Source organism: Triturus cristatus, chromosome 12 (assembly GCF_964204655.1).
Source record: "Triturus cristatus chromosome 12, aTriCri1.1, whole genome shotgun sequence".
Taxonomy (NCBI): Eukaryota; Metazoa; Chordata; class Amphibia; order Caudata; family Salamandridae; genus Triturus; species Triturus cristatus.
In genome coordinates, this window is record NC_140595.1 from 133,295,425 (window position 1) to 133,316,887 (window position 21,463).

The following is a 21,463-nucleotide window of genomic DNA, read 5'->3' on the forward strand; positions in this document are numbered from 1 at the left end:
AGCAGCATACATACACATAGGACAACTGCAACACACAAACAAACATATTGGGGTTGACACCTCTCATCGAATACTCACATTCGGGTGAAGAAGTTGCGGATAAGTTGTTGTCGAAAATCCCCAACATCATCCTCATCATCACTCGCATCATGTCCCAAGCCTGGGTCCTCTCTTGCTGGTGGCTGCTGGTCTTCATCATTCAGTATAAGTGGAATTTCCTTCCGGATTGCAAGGTTGTGGAGCATGCATGCGGCTGGGATAATCTTGCACACTTTCAGGGGGCCATATTGTAGTGCTCCTCCTGGGCGATCCAGACAGCGGAACCTTGTTTTCAGGAGACCAAACGTTCATTCAACCACTCGCCTGGTACGACCCTGTGCTTCATTGAACCGCACTTCTGCAGAGGTGACACAGTATACTGGAAAGAACCATTGGCAAAGAAAGGTAAGGGAGCCATAACTTTCACCTTGGGGGTCAGTGCAATGGGATATGTGCGACTAGGCATCAAATCTGGTGCCAACTCCTCAGCCAACTGTTCCATTATTGTTCTGGTGAAACGGTATTTCTGGATTTGGTCACGTTCCTCCATGGTCTGCAGGTCTGGGAAAGGCCTGTAGACTGGTGGTCGTCTGCGATACCTATGTGTAGAGTGTAAACACAATTGTTGTTAGATACAGATGTATAAGATAACATGCATCAATACAAACAGAACATGACATTTGAACCCAAATTAGAGTATAGAACATTTGTAATACATGTTTAAAGGAATACAGTTGATCTTAGATACATATCACAGCATTATGACCCTTTCCATATCTTTTACCACGGTATGGTCACACAGCAATTTGTGTGCCATACTGACAAATTCACTGCTGTCTGTCACCAGTCATGTCAATCAAGCATCACATACTAAACAAATCAACACAAAATATGCAGAGATATAGGTGTGTGAGAACAATTACATGTTTAAAATGTACACGTATATGGATCAAGAATTGACAGATATGTGGGACACCACATACATTCAGCGTCCCACTCTGAAAATTATGCACACTACTGTCCAGGATGGACACTGCCATGTTGTCAGGTCAGCATCACACATACAATTTCATACACAAACCATTAACTATGTTGGAGTTGCATATATGATGCCTTCATGAGTCTGGGACAACAAAGATACACTGGTAAAACACCCAACACACACATCATTCATTTGTGTGAGTATTCAAAGGACGCGGTAGCCGCATCTGAACCAATTCGGTCACAGCCATTGGATGTGGATTGTTATGGTCACAGACATGGGTTAGTATTCAGAGGACACGGTAGCAGTATCCAAACTGATTTGGTCACAGCCATTGCATGTTGGTTGTTGTGGTGACAGACAAGCATTTCGATTCCTATTGCCATCGCGTGGAATCTGACTCTTTAACCTCCCATCACCGATGTATCAAAGTCACACACGGTCCGATGAAGAGTTTTTTAACGTTGTGGTAGGCGTGTCGTTTGCAAGCAATGTAATGCATTGGACCGATTTGGATAATGCGACAGACGCAAACCTATAACTTTTGCTGTATGGATTTGAGACCGCCTCTGCTGTTTAGATATGTCTGTCTGTTCCCTAAAGACTTCACTTGTCTGCACTACCTGCATCATTCCTGCACCTCCCCATCTCTCTGCTGCTGTTACCACATCCTCTGGGAGCTACTATTGCATGTACAGTGGACAGGGCCTCAGCTTTCAGTGAGGAAGGGAACCAGACCCTGTTGGACACCCTCCTGCCAGTGTACAGCCGGCTCTATGGCAAACCAGAGGAGCAGGTGAGTGATGATCACACTGCATTTTCATTGGAGATGTGCAATCACCATGCTATACTACCATTAGGAATCTCATTGGCAAGCAAGTAAAATGTTATCTGTAACTTTAAAAGGGTGTAGATAACAGTTGTGGGCAGGTACACTGCTGTAGAAGTTTGTGTACTGAAGTGAACATCTTAACTGTTCTCATGGGATGGATTCATCATTGAAGCCAGCACAACTGCGCAGAATGCCATATGCCTAGCCCTTAGACATTGTTGGCAAACTAACCATGAACAGTGTGTACAGGTGTCTGACTCAGAAACATGTTGCATGTGCACAAAGGTTCTGTCAGCATGTCATCCTTACAGGTCAAAGCCCATGAAAAGGCCAAGATGTGGAGGACCATCGCCTGGGAGGTGCGCGTCTGTCATTGCTGCAAGAGGTGGCAGGACCTTGTGGCTGGGCCAAGAAGATCGCTGAGGTCCAGCTGGGCCTGTCACATCCTGGCAAGAGGGGCGGGCACTGAACACTGACCCCCCACATGCTCCGCATACTAGCGGTGGTCTTCCCTGACCTGGATGGGCAGTTGAAAGCGACAGCAGCACGGAGGGGGTGAGTATGTGCCTTTTCACACACCTTTGTTAGACATGCATGTTACAGTACCTTAGCCTGCTGCCTCTTTTACTGGTTGTAAGTCAGCCAAACCCACTGATCCATTTTGTAAGATGCATATGCACAGGGATCATTTGATGCCCGGTTATGCCCCTTTCATCAGGGAGATGTGAGTCAGTAATGTTCAGGGAAGTGACTGTAGTGCCATGCTCATGTGATCACCACAAATAACAGAAACATGTGCATGGAGGTAACCTTTTGGAGTAATGCAAATGCCCAACATGTGGCAGCACATTGACTAATGTATGATCTGTTCTCAGTTTGGTTTTCACAAATGTGTGAGGCATGTTGTTATTGCAGCAAATAAGTGAGAAGAGGCCATGCTATACGTCCCTGCAGCAGGTGACATCAAGATTAAGGCATTGGTGTGTTTTGCTTTCTCATTGTGCCAAAGTCCCAGCCATGCTCCTCTGTGTTATAAATGTATCCCATGGGCCAATTTCACGTATGCTAACTCTGGTCATCTGTCACACTGGCCTGTCACATGATTGTGTGTAAGATTCCATTCTCTCCATTTACTGGAGTGATTCCATGGGTCTGACTCTGTAACAGTGACAGTACATGCCATTCACTGACAAACACTGGTCACTGGTTGAAACATGGCTGAAGATGTGAGGTCTGATGTTAGATACACATTCACAGCAGTTGTCATGTGTGTAAATGCTGTTGACCATACATACTTGGGGCTTTGTAAACCATGTGTATGATGCATCACTGTCAACCTGAGAGGTGTACAATATGCATCAGCTTGAAGTGAATCAACAAAATAAGAATCAAAAGAAGAGCTATCTAAGCTGTAGGAAGTGTGCAATATGTCTGATGGAAGTGAAAGACATTCAGACTTGGGCCATATAAATGGGGACCTCTGCAGTCTGGACAGGATTGGACTCATGAAGAATGGAGGTTCAGTACTGATAGTCTGTACAGACAGTGCACCCAGATGGGCCATTGGCATGGTCTTCCACCAGAAGCATTGTGCACATGCAGTTATTGGACTTGGAAGTGTGTTCACCATTGTTTACATCTGAAAATGGTGAGCTGTTTACAATGTGCATAACATTCTGATTCATCCTCATGACACTGTGCATAGATGACACAAGACAGTGTGCCACATGCCTCTCACCCTAGCTATGCCTACTACCTTGTGAATCCTCAATCAGAGTCAGATGTGTGACCTGACAGTAGAGAACCTAAGTTACCGGACAAATGAGTTCAATCACTGTTATCTGTTTGACATGACTCATGCAATGAGTAAGCAAGCTTAAAGTTGGACAAGGATGTCATTTGACCTGTGACATTAGAGCCAATGTTTCCCAATGTGATGACTAGGGATTGCAGAATGGATACCATGTCTCAACTTAATTGTGTAAATCATATTCCCATTGTGAGCGCTATACTCCCTTGGAGGAGATGAGACAAGTATATCAGGACACGAGACCGTCAGGTGCGGGGGGCGCTAGGTGGCACCGGACCAAGATGGCCGCGCTGATGTGAGGCTCCGGCTGCCCGACCTGATCAAGCATCAATTATCCGCCCACGGACCCCTCGCCCACGGTCGATATGCTTGTGCACCTGCGGCTGACACTGGGCTGAACACTCGACACAAGTTTCGAGCCGATTGCTGTATCCCTGACGACGATATTGGGCATAACTGACGCCAGGGGACGGGACAGCCCCTTCTGCTGGAGGCTCCTTGCGGCTGATGTGGCTACTCGAGCACCGCGGCGCCCACGTTGGGCAGGGCCCGGAGCTCCGCTAGACGCGTCGCGGACCGCCCTCGTCGGAGCTACTGGAGGAAGAGCGAAACGGACCTTCCTTGCCGTGACTGCCTGTTTGCTGACGTACCTCGTGGACGACTGCCGTCCCGGCGACACCCCCTGCTGAGAGTGGAGGTGGCGGCGGGGCCCGCCTTGGGGCCTGGAGGTATTCGCCCCCCTCTGGAGAGGTGCCCTGGGGGCCCTGGCCGTGATGGCGTCGCTGAGCCTGTGAGGTGAGAGCTTGTGGGTGCAGCGCCGGGCGGGCAGCCCTGGGCACCGGCGAATTGCTGCGGACTTTGAGGTCTGTAGAGCAGAGGGCGGAGCGGTGCCTTGGAGAACTGACGGCGGTACGATCGCCTGACTGCTGCCGCATCGGCGAGGAGGTGGCGGAGGGCGACGCATCGTCTGAGGCCCATTGAGACATTTGCTGAATATCACGGGAGGGAAGCCAGAGGTGATCGAGGGCCTGTCTGCAGCGCGACAAGGACTGGCAAGGAGGCACATATATGTGCATAATCGGAGAACAGGCGTTTTGCTGAGGAGGGGTGCTCACACCATGCCAGACAGGGCCTAAGAACAAGCGCGACAGAGGGAGGCCTAGTCATACGAAACAGCAGCTAACAAGGAGGCTGGGAGGAACGGATAGTACTACTATCAGGCAGCTAGTGCATCGGAGGAGATATTTCGTTGTGTGGCTCCCGTGGGCCACCTTAATTAACGGGCGCTCGCTGGGGCAGCACCATGGGGAAAGCTGACGCACTGCAATCTAAACTGCCCTTTGAGCAAAAGAAGACGGCCACGCGTTCCGCCGCTGAGGAGGTGGGGGAGCCTGGCCCGGTGCAGACGAATCCAACCGAGCCTAACCCCAGTGAAGAATTAAAGAACATGCTCATAGTGATGCAGCAGAGCTTAAACGCCCTCTCCGGGAAAATGGATACCATGAATACCCGGCTCGACTTCTTAGTGCTGAAAGTGGATAAACATGAGGAGCAGATTAAGGAAGCGGAGAGACGGATCTCTGCCACTGAGGACACCTCCACCACTATGGCCACACAAATGACGCAAATGGATAAGCTGCTAAAAGTGATTGCGGCCAAGAATGAGGACTTAGAGGCGCGCAGCCGAAGAAATAACATCCGCCTGATAGGTATTCCGGGTCCTCGGCCTTCGGTGGGCGCACCGCCGCGACCCATAGTGGCAACATTGCTTAATTATCGTGACCGCGATGCAGCTTTACGGAGAGCTCGAGACGTCCCGGACCTGCAATATGAAGGAAACTCGTTCTCCATTTATCCGGACTTCACCCTGGCGGTACAAGAAGCGAGGCGGAAATATGTCCAGGTGAAGCAGAAGCTGCGCAAAGAGAACATAAGAGTACGCCCTGCTATACCCAGCCAAACTACGGATACGGCACCGAGACCGTGCGATAATCTGCACCACTCCACGGCAGGCGGACGAGTTCCTGGGGACTCTCCGACGCGCCTCCCCTGCTCATACCAATAATGATGACCGGTCAGGATCGCGGTCTCCCACGGGAGTCAATTGAAAGTTGTGGCTCACCGCCGCGGACGGCTGGGGCCAGATCTGCTGAGGGATGTTTGTGCACCGCAGCGGCGATATGGGTGAGGCGAACCCCTGGGCATGCTGAGGTGAGACCGTCAGGTGCAAAAGGCAACACATCACATGCTACATAGTGAAGTAGTCGACAATGTGGTTGTGTCAGTTGATGTTGATGCACCCAATGTTGCAGATAACCACATGTGTGAGAGAGCCATGGTTAACTTGCAGAATGACACGTGCCATGTATGTAAATGTATGAAAAGTCAATAGCACTAATTCAAATAATGTAGTTGTTTGAACTGTGAGTGTTTGCAATGTTACCTATGTGTCAGGTACATACAGATGACTTATGTGAATCTTTTTCATTTTTGTTCACAACATCAGCATCGGCCAGTGGAGGAGACAGTGCCACGGGTGTAGAAGGAGCAGTTTGCCAGTCTGGGTCATAGTGCAGATTCGGACATGGAGGCATCCACTGGTGGGGAGGATGAGGGGAGCCACACTGAGGGCAGGTCTGCAACTCCATCATCAGCATATGAAGACCAGTCAAGCTCCAAATGATTCCTCAACAGCTTGCTGTCTGCCAATGGATGCTCATTACTGATTGTTGTAATGGCCATTTTAAGTACACTGTCATATGCAAGACCGATTGGCATCACCGGAAAAGTTGGCTCCACCTAGCCTTGTCTGAGCTGTGTGTTGGCATATGTGGCATTTCACCCCTTGTAGGTAGTTGTACTCAGTTATTGGTCATTCTTGCCCTTGGAAACTGCCCTGGGATGGATATGGTGATTGCAGAATTTGCAATTTTCATGATTCCGAAACATTGGATGGCAGTCCATTCCTTAGAGGTGTACAGCCCCGTCAATGTTCATGTCATGGATGTGTGTTGTTGTGACACATAGGGTCACGCTACTCCAAAACGCATCGTCACACTTGCCAGTACACTGCACACGCATGGTTATTGCTGGCATTCTGACTTTGAATGTCCGAGGTATGGGGACACAAAGGGAGATGCAGTCATTGTGATGATATCTCTGGTTGTGCTGAGGAAAACACATTGCACTGTAAGCAAACACACATTTGACACTAGAACAGTACACCCAGTTCCATAAGTGTTTGCGTTCTCTGAATTTTGTTAGCTTTCATCTGGTTTTGCAAGAGTAGCCCTTGTGTGTGTCCATGAGGGCTCCCATTGTGCCCATTAAATACTGCCATAGAGCCTGATAGAAATATGTGTTTGTTGAAGGTCTCCTTGATATTTCCATAGATTTTTGGACAGTGTTTCAGTGCCAAATGTGGACAAAGAATACTTTATGTAGCACATGTCTTTCATACTCACAAGATGTACCCATTTCCCCTGGCTTGCGGATGACTATGTCAATTGTGTTTGTGACGCCACAGATTGGGCCACCCCCGCAACATCTTCACCCGTGCTGGCAGCTTATCTTACACAATGAGCTGTGCAGTAGACATACCAACACTGTTTGTGGATCCTATGTCCTGAGACTCATGCATACTCCTACTACTGCGCAGGACACAATCTGCACATTCAAAATGGGATTATTTTTTTGCAGAACACACTACAGCCTGAGGAGCTAGATCCTGAAGTTCTGCGAATGACATTGGCCAAAGAGGACTGTAGACACATACAGATTGGGAATTGTGTGCAGTGGCGCCAGTCCACACACAGTGACTGTAGCCTACATTGTTGTTGGCCCATGCTTCTTTCAAATCCAAGATGGATTTTGTCAACAGATATTTCCCTGACAACTGTGACACAATCACTTCTGTGTTGTTGTATTTGGAGACACTGAAATCAGTACTGAGTGGCTGGATCTGGAGACATGTGTGTTGTCTGGGCCAATATCCTCTGGGCTTTACTGTACATAGACGCATCACAATGTCATACTATTGTGAGTACATTGTAGTTTTGTTGCCCTACGATATTTCAAAGTGTGTTGTGGTGGAGTCATGCATTCACTTTGTGATACATACATATGTCTGGTTATGGCAATTCATGTTCCACCATCAAATGTGTGTTTCCCCTAGTATTTTGCATGCTAACAGTACCTACCATGATGATCACATTCCCTCATTGTACATACACAACATGCTATGGACCCATGTTCGGATTGGGATCACACTGATGCTCAGGCACTCTGGAACTAATTGCAGACAATCTGTGATCATCTCTTTTATTCTGGCCTCTGTACTTTAACTGTCAAGGGTTTTTTTAAATAAAAAAAAGGCACACTGCTGCTGATCAAGGGGGTGATGTGTAGGTCAACCTGTCCAGATGTGACTCGACTCCCTGCAAGGCCCCTACATAAAACGCAACCTCCCTGCACCTGCCATGACCTGAAGGTGATGGTTGTGTGGGGGAGATGACACTACATCTATCAAGGCATGTAAGGCAGTGCACCAAGGTGAGTATGCTCCAAAGGCTGTCCCCCAGCCTAAATTTACAGCACAGCTGGTGAGCCGAGAAAATCCTGGCACAACATTGCAGTGGCGTGGGGGGGGGGGGGAGCTGTGTAAGTGATTCAGTCTCTGGGTGTGGTTTACGAAGGCCCCAAAACAGTGGCCCACCGGTGACCCTGGTTCACTAGCCCATCAACCAATGCCCAATTGCTAGCAGGGTCAATCCAAGGGTATGCTGAACACTTTCAGATTGGACTCAACACCGAGAGGCCTCTATGGGCTTTGGCCCCCGTCGTGTGTGCCAGCCCAGGCTGAGACAGCTTCCCCACACACACATACAGTTCTTGAGCTTGTGCACCAGCCCCCCCCCCCCAGTATTTCACAGGGTTTAAGGGACCATTTAGCAGATGATGGGGCTTTGTTTGTTTTTTAACAGTTCCTAGAGCTCTTGCATCTCCACTCTGCCCATTCCTCAAATTTGTCGGTTGCTTTTGCTGCAACAGTATGGGAATGCGATTCAAGGAAAATGACTTTTATGTTTGTTTATTTAGACATTCCTGCAGCATGTACCCCACCTGTAGGTATGGAGGCACTTTGCATGTGCACCAGTTACATTGTTCACGTACACATTGCTGGGGGGTTTTGCCCCCCAAACCTCAGGTTTTCATAAACATTACTGCGGCTTCCACTACTCACCGCCTTGAACTGTACTCCACAGATCGTTGATTCAGCAAAATACCTAAGAGTAACACTAGACAACAACCTCTCCATGCTGAATCACATCAGCTCCACAACCAGAGTGGCCAATATCCATCACCAAGTCTTGAGAAAATGAAAGCCTGTTCAGGCTCTTGTGATCTCCAAACTTGACTATGGGAATGCTACCCTCGTTGGCATACCAAAAATAAAAACTAGCACCGCTGAGGGCTACCCTCAATGCGGCTGCACGGCTCATCACAGGCATAAAGAAAAATGATCACAGCACCTCGGCCCACCACTCTCTGAACTGGCTACCCTATGAATCTAGGATCCACCTAAAAATAGCATGCCTGACGTACAAAGCCATCCACCACAACACTCCTCCCTACCTGGCTCAGAAACTGGGACTGTCCGCAAAAAATAGAACTTTTCATAGTACATGCTCCCTACTGCTGAAACCCAAAAACTTCACAAAAAGAAAACCTATAGGAAAGCTTTTTTCCGGTATTGCCCCAAATATTTGGAACTCTCTTCTCCCAGAGAACAAAATCATCCCTTCATTCGCTGTTTTAAAAAACAAAGTAAAAATCAGACTACTGAATAATCTCCTTCCTATCTGAGGCGACTATCCATGCCAATTTGATTTTATTGTTGGTGTTTTCACTATTTCTCTTTGTATTATCTTTCCATGTTGTATATTCTATATTTTCCTCATTGTATATTTGATGCTATTTGCTAGGTTGTACAGCGCTCCGGCGCCAAAGTTTTGGTCTTGTTCGCGCTATATAAAACTTTATGAATAAAATAAAATAAATAAAAATGTTCAAGAATAGCTCACCTGCTATTTAATTTTTTACAACTGTATAATTCTCCAATATTGAGTAACCTTTATGAGATTATGTATTGTTTGGGATGATAATAGTTTTTTATGTGGCAGAGTGCCTTAAATAAAATCTGTCTGAAAATTGATGTACCATATTTGTACTAATGCAGTGGTTAATGTTTGATACTAGTAGCTTTATACAAAACACTTATGTAACTTTTAAGTTAGGTGTATTTCTAGAGATGGGCAGACTGTCAGCTTCCTGACGGTGGGGCCGCCCTAGCTGTGCCATTGAAAACCTTACACTGATGACCTGATCCATATCACATGATAATTCTTTGATTGGAAATGCTTTGTTAAAAGAGATACCTGTATCTGTCCCTGTTAGGGGTGTCCTTAATGTTTCTCGGACACCTTCCCCAGTGTCACATAGTATTGGTTGCGACATTCACTGTTAGCCCCTATACGACATCATGCAAGATAAAGTGTTTTAGGAAGGTGTGGCTGCAAGAGCACTAGGTCATCTGAGAGCTGCAAAGCCTTTCCCAACAAAATTATATACTGGCATTGACCAATTATGAGTTCTATCTCATTTGTTACAGAAGATATACTACCAAAAGAGAGAATTATCTCGCCCAGGGTTTTCCTCAGCATTGAAAAGGTGACTTAGTCCAAACCATTTGTGGAGCAGCCACTTCAACATTGGTCTAATATATATTAGCAGTCTTGTTGTATGTCAAATATTTACAACTCTGTTCCGATAAGATGGTACAAGCTATAACAGTGTGAGTAATACACCATTTGCCTTTACTAGTTTCCAAACCTCAAGCTTTATTACTGGCAGTAGTCCTTCATATAAACATGATCCTGCCGTAGGAGGTTCAATTAACTTTATTCCAACCTCTTGCAAGGAGCTGACTTTCTTCACATGGTTTGGGGCTTGTGAGAAGTTGGCCTGGCATATGCTGTTCCTAGTTATAGGGACACCTTGCACCAGTCCAATTCGACTCCTATTGATGATAGGTTTAAGACAACCTTTAAAGAAAGCTATCCTAGTGGTAGCTGTGGAGAGCAGCCTTCAGGCTAAGTCTTGAAGGAGTGTTAAGCTTATTGTTTTACCATAATAACCTCTTGAATAACCAAATGAAAGAGTAGCCCACACAGGTATATATATAAAATATATGTATTTATTCTAGACAGAATCCCACAGTCACTTTATGTGGCTAGTGGCAAAGTTACACTTCAAACAAGCATTTATAAACACAATAAATAGCACAGAAATCAATGGGCCCCAGGGGGGGACCAAACCATATACTAAAATAGTGGTATAAGAACCACGACAATTCTACAGGCAATGCCTAGGGCATTCAGGATCGCTGGCCCCTTAAGAATCCACCCACAGTTAAGAGGAAGGGGACCCACGGGAGGCGTGTGCAATGCGAGAAGTTGCTATCAGGATCGCAATGTTAGCCTATGGAGAATGTCGCGGTTGAATAATTAAGGTTTAAGGACACTTCTAACAACAGTACAAAGTTAAGGCTTGAGACTTAAGGCTTTGGAGAGCCCACCACCACGGAAGTACCGAAGTACCACTGTTACCTGCCCCAGGGAAGCCGGGTGCATAGGTCGATTCTGGTGTCGGGTCGCGGGCTGATTTTCTATGGAAAAGGAGTCCAAACTGCTGCTAGCTGGAAGTGTCGTTGAAGTCGTTAAGATTAAAGTTGAAGAAAAGACAAAGAGGAACCTGAAAGCAGAGGGGACAGAGTCTGGGTCACAGCACAGTGACCAGGGAGCTCACAGGAAGGAGCTCGTGGATGTCGGGTGCTTCAGGTGTGGAAGGTACAGCTGGGCTCTGCAGTCACGGGCTCCGGGAGGCTTCAAGGAAGGCCAGCTTCTGGAGGGCGACTGTCCCACGTCGGCTGAGGGTCGCTGCGGTGTTAGTGTCCCGATTGGATCCACTAAGCATTGGCAACCGCAACCCACGCAAGATGAACAAAGCAGCTGCTGGTGCAGACCCACGAGGTCTGAGGGTGCTCTCCTTTGCAGGGAGCGTAGAGCAGGCCTGGAGCAACCAGGGGAACTCTTGGAGAAGAAGATTGTCCTCCGTCAGGGCCCACAAGTCGAGAGACAAGGGACCGCGGAAGGCAGCAAAATGGAGTGCGTAAAAGGGCTCCCACGGGCCACCGGAGCGGGCCAGGGAGCTGAGAGTCGGCACAAATGCTGCTTGAAGGTTGGCTCAAGAATGGGCCAAAGCACAACTTCCCCACTGGTCGGGGTCGTGTGCTGGACAAGAGGTGGCCGGTGTCTCGGGGTATGCGGGGATCTCGACACCCACGTGGTCCAGGGTGCTCAGACTTGCTGGGCACACTCACAGGACGCTGGGATGCACTGGAGACCCACCTCGAGGTTGCTGGAAGGCGTCGAAGGTCGAGAGAGCAACGAAGTTCCAACCGGGTATCTTGTAGTCTTTTAGGTGCCTGCCAAGCAGGGGGATAACTCCTTTATCCCAAGGGAGATTTCTTCAGTCAGCTGGGCAGCAGCTCGTCGAAGGTCAGTTCTGTGAAGTCCTGTACGAATCTAAGGCTCTAGGGCAAAGTTATTCCCATATATCCCCAAGATTAGGGGATGGTCCAAAAGAGAGCCTACCAATCAGAGTAGAGGCGGGAAAGGGTGGCTACACCCACTCCCCTTTGTGTGTTTCCCGCCTGGGCGAGGGGCAGGACGCCCCTGAACCGGTTCCAGGCGGTGTATGCAGAATTGGGGCTCTGCAGCTGCCTACGTGCACCTCTGAAAGGACGTTTGGTGCACCCACCCTGTTCCAATCCACATATCCTGTCTGGGGAGGTGCTGGCACCTCCCTGCCACAGGAGCCCTATTGTCCAGATGGCGAGGCTGGGGTTTTCCCCAGCAACAGCCAGCCAGAGTCGTGTAGGTGGCGAACAGTAGCCATTTTGTGGTACATGTGCACTTTTAAATTGGTGTCCAAATTCTACCGCTTTTCCCATATCACCCTCCTAGCAAGGGGGAATCGTGCCCCCATGCCCATGGCTGGACTGGGGGTATGATTCCTTCATGTTTGACACCAAACACGATATGGTTCTGTGTAGCCATTCCTAAGTTACAGCGATGACGCAATAACTTATAATGCGGTTAAGAGTATATGGTATGGCTACACTACAAACAACCCAGTAACGATGTTACGAAGGTTGCAGAGAGGTCCTACTCACGTAGGGGTCCCCCCTCACACATACCTCAGCACCCAGCCCTGTAGGATTACCAGGGCCTGCCATAGGGGTGACCTATGAGAGTATATGTGTTGTATGGTATGGGACATAGGGTACCTACGTCCCTGTAAGGGGTGCTAGCACCACCTTACCCAGGCTACAGTAGTGGCCTGGTGGTGTCATTTTGGGTGGCTGTCCCAGGGTGGCACAATAAGTGCTGCAGCCCTGGTAGGCCTACTGGGGGACCCATGCCCTGGGTACCTAGGGTACCATCTACAAGGGACTGGTAGGGCATGCCCAGCATCCAATTATGTTTGTACCTAGAGTACTCACAACAGTTTTAGGGAGAAAGCAGATAGGCTGGGGTCCTGGATAGCAGGATCCCAGCCAGACTAGTCAAAAACCACTTAAATACCAGGCAAAAAGTTGGGGGCAACCATTAGTCAGATTCCACTCTCCTACAGGGCTGCTCCTGGTTAACCCATATTCTGAAACTCAGTGGTCAAATGTTTTTTATGAGCCAATGCTTGTCGGTGTCTTTCCCGTCACACGCTCCTAAAAGATGAGGACCCACATGATGGCTGTTGGTACTGTGTTGGCTAAGTGTAGGATAGCCATTCTTTGGGACTCCACTGGGGCCCCGGACATGAGACTTGGAATCGACGGTGACAGATGAACAGCACCTTGGGATTATGAGAAAGGATGGTCATCTGACAGAGGATTTGGTGGAATGGGCCACAATACTTAGTAAATTGATTGATCCCCAAACAATACACCGCCCTGAACTGAAAAGTGTGCTGTAAGGAAACCATCTCTACATTATGCTGTGTCATAGCACACTCTGTGAAGTGGAGGAATTGGCAGGCCATAGGATATTTGTGATATCACATGAGTGTCAATTTCATGGCAGGCGGTGGGACAGTTTTGGGCAATGATGGAAGTACAGACACACATATCCAAATACACGTATCATGATGTTGATGGATTTCAACTGCTTTTATTTTTCTTCTTTTTGGTGGCTGCAAAAAATCAACAAAATGTACTAAAAAAAGTATCCCAGCCTCTGGTGCTTCTAGAACACTTGCAAGGGTCATAAATCTAGGTTCTTAATAATCTTCTACCTGCATGTTCTTTCTTGTAGATTGACACCCCTAAGCAATCTCTCAACCAACACACTTGTTGTGGCTCATGTCCCCACAAACTATTAAACTATTGTTATCAGTTTCACTAATCCAAGGAAAGTAGTAACGAGTGCCTAAATGCACTTTGAGGCTGTGGATGGACTCATGTGTTTGGGTAGTCTTAGAAGTGTCACCTTGCAGAGAACCAAGCACTGGTTCATGATTTAATGACAATTCTATCCTGGATTCCAGCCAGGCTCGAATATAAATTGGGTAAACTCCAACAGCGCCCCTTTCTTTCCAAATATAATTTTATTTGTTTTCAGGAGAGCTATAGATTAATTATGCATGTGAAGCAGGGTTATTGTGAATTGTGCTTTTCAACAGTTAAGGTTTTGTTGGTTAGGCTCTCAGGTGGGGTTCTGAAGTAGTTTAGTAATAAGATATTCACTTCTTTGCAATTTTTAGAAAGCGGCAGTAAGGATATCTGAGTCATTTTAGCCATTGATTTTGCAGGGTAGCAACTTATCATTGTGAATATATATATAAGTCCAAATGATAAAAAACAAATCCTGGAGATTATCTGATTTCTATGCCCTGATAAGTGCTCTTATTCATAATGATAAGGTAGGCAAAGGGGCCTCTGGGTGATTGTATCTCTCCTTTAAGGGTTGTATGCCCCATTTCCTCAGAGGTAGCTAGCAGTATTCACAGCAGCAGTTGGGGCAAAATCACAGAAGCAGACTGGCTCAGCGCCCTCAGCACGGATCAACCTAGCCCCACAGACAACCTTCACAAGGACATCCACAACTTCAACAAATGGATCAAGAACTGCGAGCACTCCCTCGCACCCAATAAACCCAACGGGCAAAATAAATCAAACAAGCAGGCCATCTGGTACACACAAGATCTCAGAGACACTGAACAATGCTGTAAACAGCTGTAAGGTAATGGGGAGCCATCCACAACACCACCAACAGAATTACCTACAAGGCTGCACTCAGACGCTAACACCAGCAAATAAGAGACTTCAAGAAGACAGCACTAGTGGACTGCATTGAAGGAAACTTTAACAGCTGTAAGGAGATTTTTTTGGTTGTTAAGAAGTTCATCTTGCCCTCAGCCACTGTCAACAACATTTCAGCATCACAACTACTCTGTGACAACCTATCCAACTTCTTCCACAGCAAAATCGCAAACATCTACAGCAGCTTTGCATATCAACCCAACCCTACAGAACTTGTTGCTACCCTACCCAACTACCAAAATGACTGACCAGATGGAATGGAAACCCCTCATCAGAAATGACACAGCTGCAATCATGCGGATCATCCATTCAGGGGCCCCACGGATTCATGCATCCACTACATCTACAACCTGGGAATATCACCAATCAGCACCACCCTGACCCACATCATAAAGACCTCCATCACGTTACTACTTTCCGAAATGAATGGAAAATTGCAGAAATCAATGCCCTTCTCAAGAATCCCACAGCCAACCTGAGAATCAACTGATCAATTTCGGACCTATCTTCCTGCTCCCCTATCCAGCTAAAGTGATTGAGAAGGCCATTAACAAGCAACTCACAACCCACCTTGATCTTTACATCTTCTGGACAGCACTCAATCAAGATTCAGATAGAACCACAGCACTTAAACAGCACTATTCACAGTCTCTGATGACATTGAAATCATCCTGGACCAAAGAAAAATAGTAGCCCTCATCCTGCTCAACCTCTTTGCATCCTTCAACACTCTCTCCCATTATCCCCTCATCAGAAGACTCCACGAAAATGGCATACAAAGATCTGCTCTCAAATGGATCTGTTCCCTCCTCACGGAAATAACCCAAAGGGTCAGGCTGCTGCCCTTCACATCAGAGAACAAGAAATTGAAATGCAGAGTCCCACAGGGATCATCCCGCAGCCCCACCCTTCTCAACATATACATGATACTGCTCGCCAACATAATCCAATCACAAGACATCACTGTCATCACCTACGCTGATGACACCCAACTCCTCCTCTCCCTGGCGGACAAGGCAACCACCACCAGAACCAACTCCACGACCATAGTAGTAGACTAGATGCGAGTCAACTGCTTACAACTCAACCCAGAAAAGACAGAAGTACTGGTCTTCAGCAGCAAGACATCCCCATGGGACTTCACCTGGTGACCATTGGAGCTAGGACCAATACCCACAGAGTACGCAAGAAATCTAGGGATTATCCTGGATGACAAGCTCAAAATGATGGCTCAAGTTAACCCAGTGTGCACGTCCTGCTTCCACATCCTGCGCATGCCATGAAAGATCTTCAAATGCTTGCCTCAGAACACCAGATGGAACGTCACACAAGCACTCTTCACCAGCAGACTGACCTATGGCAACTCTCTCTATGCCGGAATCTCTAAACAACTTCTACACAGCCTCCAGTCTATCCAGAATACCGCTGCAAGACTCATACTTGACCTTTCACACCTCACCTCACCCACATCACACCGCACCTTACGATGCTTCACTAGCTCCCCATTCCCAAGCGCAGCCAATTCAAACTTTTCATGCACACATGCAAAGCCCTAACCAACGCAGGACTACAATACCTGAACAGCAGCATACACGCTTACCAACCCACCAGACACCTATGCTCCGCCTCACTCTCACTTGCACACATTCCTCGCAAAACCTGAGGTCGCTTATTCGCCTACATTGCACCCAAGACATGGAACAAACTCCCTCAAAACATCAGGGCTTCCTCCTCACTTCTTGAATTCTGCAAAAAGCTGAAGACCTGGCTCTTCATATAAGCATCTTGTGGACCACTCACCTTCACACCTGTCCAAGCGCCTAGATACCCTCTCAGTTGATTAGTGTGCTGTATAAATCAATATAATTAACTTAAAAAAACAGTGGAATGGGCCCGGAGGGCCATTTTCCTCGTAGGTAAGGACAACTGTGCCTTATCCTCAGAACAAAGCAGATCCATATGCTTGAGAACAGACCCCAAACTGCGTGAATGGGCAATAAAGGAAGCAGGTCCAACTGCTGGAAGACTACTGTTTGAAAATCCCTTTGTAAGAGAGGTGTTAAAGTTTGTCAACACATTCACCTCAACTGACAAGGCTAAAGCAGCATGTCATTTTGGGCTTCCTTCAGAGTAAACCATTGTAAACTGAATCATTTACTGGAGTAGATGCTAGTCCACCACAAGCAATAAAGTCACTAACCTGTTAGGTCCAGTCAAAGATTTCAATAATTTAAATCTGAGCTGAACCGCTGGTAGCAATGTCACAGAACAGATAGGCTTAATTTATACAAAATATATAAAGCATTTTGAAGTTACAAAGCAGTTAAAACATAAAAAAGAACACACAAAAAATCCCACTCCAATTTATACAAATAAAATGAAATTTATTAAACAAAATGACTCCAAAACAACAAAAATCCAATAATGGAACCAGAGACATGGATTTGTATACATTTAACACAAAATGAAAAAGAATAGCACCAAGTTGTGATTTCAGGCCAACTGCAATGTAGCAAGGGTCAGATACACCTAGCGTGTTAGTCATGCTCAAAGATGTTACCTTAAACAAAATCCTCCAGCAAGGCAAGCCAGCAGTCTGTATCCAGCAAATTCCTTGGAAGCTGGATAAGTGTTGAGAGAGGTATTGCTGGTTTTTGCAGGACAAGACAGTGTGGGAAAACTCAAATTTCGCACCCAATGAAGACCTCTTATCAGACGTATACTCTTGGTCCCTTTGCCCAGTTGAGATGTCTAACTTCTGACTGTGGGCCTTATTTGGAGTTTAGTGGACAAGATACTCCATCACAAATGTGACGGATGTCCTATCCACCGTATTATAAGTGCATTGGAGCCTATGGCCCTTGTATCAAAATGGGAGGTATATCTGCCATGTTTTGATGCAGTATGCTATTTGCCAAACTCTAAACAAGGCTTTCGGTCTCTTTTTTGGAGCTCGGATAACTCCAGCGGGGCAAGACAGCAGACTGTAGCTGAGAAGGTAGCACTGAAGTTGGATAGAATCACTGTGAAGCTCTGCAGCACTGGATTTTCAGGTGACAAAAAGCTCAATGTTAGACCAACCTGATTTTCTTGCCCAGCAAGGTCGTGCATTGGAGAGATTGGCTTGGGTGGTGGTCCTGGTCCTCATGAGCTCCAAACTATTTCTAAGCCTTAATTTTTCAGAGACTTCAGAATAAGTCCTTATGCACACTACTGAGGCTCCAAGGGCTTCAGGGACAGCACTAATGGATCTGGACTCAGTAGAGGCCACCAGCAGGTTTCAGTCATATTCAAGTTTAAACACTTCACTGTTCACTTCAGGAAAAAGGCATCTAGCACCTTGTGTTCCTGTTGCCACATAAAGGGTCCACCAAATGACCCTTGGAGACCAACGTTTTGTCCTGGGTAGACGTGTGAGCTGGTCCAGCCTCTCAAGTCTCCCCACAAGTTCCAACACAGCTGGTTCAGTGCTTCTTCTGTTCATCCATAGGTCTAAAAGGTGTTCTGAGGAGCTCATGGTGAGGTCCACTTTTGTGCAGTTCAGTAGCCAGTATGTGGAGGTGACCCCTGAATACTCCCTAACCAAAGCAGGAAACAATTCTCAAGGACAACTCCACCCAATTTTAAAGTACATCTAGGTTGCCTTACTGCACACTATCCAAGAATGCACTAGGCTAATGGAAATCAAAGATGGTACAGGTCTTCTGCACTTGGAGGGAACATGTGTGCAAACAGCAGTGTGTTTAGGGATATAAGCAGTCCCCTCCTGCTAAGCTACCCTAATGTGGTTCTGTGACTAGCTCCCTCTTCCCCTGAATTGGTGCCCAATTGCCTACCCTGGGCCCCATAAAACAAAGGCTTCCCATTCCTTAGGTTACCCCTTACCCTAAAACAGAAATGGGCAGGCTTTCCCTCTTGCCTTTTCAAGTTAATGAAGTGCCTGAAATCTCCCCAGGTTCTCTTTTAGAGCTGATAGGGGTCACCTTATCCACAACAAGCTCATCCTGTAACCAGACCTAAGCCATTGTTCTGTTCTGGAAGTAGTTTTCAAACCTCAATAACGTCAAGCGCAGACAGACAGATCCTCTTTGGCTAATACACATTAGTCTCAAGGAGTGTCAGACAAAAAGGGTAATTTTTTAAAAGTTACTTTTCCTAAATATTTATTAAGAATCTAGGATTGAGTCATTTAATAACTGGTCGCAAACCTGAGATAGCAGAATTAATATTTTAATCTGTACTCTAGTTTTCTTCATAGGACATCTAGAGCCTTCCACATTGAAAATAACTTTTGATAGCGTGTTACTGTAGGGACATAGCAACACAACATTTCTACATGCTCCACTTTTAAATTATTATTATTATTTGGAGTTTTATATAGCGCTTACAAGACCCGAAGGGTATCAGAGCGCTTTACAGTAGCATAACATGAATAGAAACAAAGACATTAGAGCAGCATAACATGAGAAGAAACATAGACAATAGAGTACATCGATTAGTATCTAGAGTACTGGAGGTCACATTACCTTGTAGGTTACAAGCCCTCCAAAGGGAAGAATTATTAATATTTAAAAGGAAGCTTTTTCCACTGTCAAAAGTTATACTTTTACAGATTGGACTAGCAGGTTTAAACTGCAGCAGTTAAACTACATTGGCAGGCCTGAATACCTGTGTTCCTTGCCATGCTGGTGGATCGCACAATAGGTGCTGCGGCTTACGCACGGACATTTAACTTTACGTGTCAGGGTTGTAGTTTCTACATCATACAATATGGTCTTATTGGGCAGTTAAATATGCCATTTAGGGATTGGCCAATTCTTAAATTTGTTAGGGGTCAGAGCACATACACTGGGCACTGAATGGCAGCACCTCAGTGTGAAGTGTCTAAAAACCAGCAGTAAAATTCAACACAAAATAGGGTGACCATGCGCAAAATGGAGCATTTTCTCACACCTGTGTCACAGGGGCTCATGGTAAGACATCAAAGAGGAGACCCATTCTTCCCTTTGAGAGCAGGAGGGCTCAGAGGTTGGTTCGGGGGGGGGGGGGAATCAGCAAAAGATCCCCCAAATACTGCTTTTCCAGGTAAGCTATCAACTTCCCCTCTTTAACTGGGGGCAGTGTATGCCATTATCTTAACAACTGGGTTCAAATCACACAGGATGGGTGTATTCTTCAGACAGTTCTGAGTTTTAGTCTAGAGTTTTATTCGGCTCCTTACTAAGTCAATCCTTCCAAACAAATTATTTCATATACTCAAAAACAAGCTTTTATAGATCATGAGATTTCCTTATTAATTCAAAAGCGAGCCATCAAAATGTCTGTTTGTTCTCAATCCCAACGGCCTCCTCAGCTACATTTCCTTGTAGACAAGAATAATGGAAGCTATTACCTGGTGATCAATCTCAAGGATTTCAATACATGGATTCTCTACAGTCATTTCAAAATGGAGGGATTCACCTCTTGCCAGTCCTTATAAGAAAAGGTGAGTTTAGGGGTCAGCTGGATCTCAAGGATACCTGCTTTCCAATACAAATTTTTCCACCACATTGCTTTTTCCTACAATTTCAATAGAAAGAAACAGTATCCAAGTTCTTGGCACCACCATTGAGACTTTCTTCCACCCCTTAGTGCTTCATCAAGCTGCTTAAGACAATCAACACATTTTTGAGCACTTGTGTAATTTGCCTGATAATATACTATGATGACATTCTCCTCATGGTAGAGGATCCAGATCTATTCAAATACAATTAAGCTCGACAATCTCCCTTTTTCAAAATCTGGCCTTTGTGATCAACCAAGACAAATCAGATTTTGATCTTGCCAATGAAATGCCTTTTCTAGGATTTGCCATAGTCTTCATTTCAGCCTCCTCATCACATCAGGCTTAGAAGAGCAGGTCGATTAGAAAAGAGATTTGCAAAGTCCATGGCAAAGGTCAAAGTCACCCTCCTTTGAAAAGCCAGACTGCTGGTTATGCTCACCTCTTCCATTCAGGTGATTTTCTCAGGCCCTTTTCACTGCTAAGTTCTTCAAAGACTAAAGATTCTACACTTATGGAAGAGCCTCTCCTATTATGACCAGGTTTCAATGTCAACAGATGTTTTTCAGGAACTAAAGTGGTACTTCGATCATATGGCGGCATGGAATGGATATGCAATTTTTGGCCTCGTTCCCGATATGGTAATCAAATCAGATGCCAGTTGCTTAGGTTAGGTGAGAGATGCAGAGAGATTATGACATGAAGCAGGTGGTCCCACATCAATTGCCTTGTCAGCTCCTTTATAATATGCTCCCCTTCCCTAGAAAAGGCCCATTGCTAAATTCTGCTTAAAATGTGCAACATCTCAGTACTGCAAT

The 21,463-nt window shown here is 46.2% G+C and overlaps 2 long non-coding RNA genes across 2 annotated transcripts in view; one reads left to right on the forward strand and one right to left on the reverse strand.

Annotated features, from left to right (window-relative positions):
* LOC146772891 (uncharacterized) overlaps window positions 1-21,463 on the reverse strand; it is a 33,413-nt gene that overhangs the window by 305 nt on the left and 11,645 nt on the right. The window contains exon 2 of the long non-coding RNA XR_014972038.1: window positions 79-638. This is a non-coding gene — a long non-coding RNA (uncharacterized LOC146772891). The remainder of the gene's footprint in view (window positions 1-78; window positions 639-21,463) is intronic.
* Window positions 1,581-9,200, forward strand: LOC146772892 (uncharacterized). The gene is made up of 2 exons (XR_014972040.1): window positions 1,581-2,408; window positions 6,170-9,200. It is a non-coding gene; the product is annotated as an uncharacterized LOC146772892 (long non-coding RNA).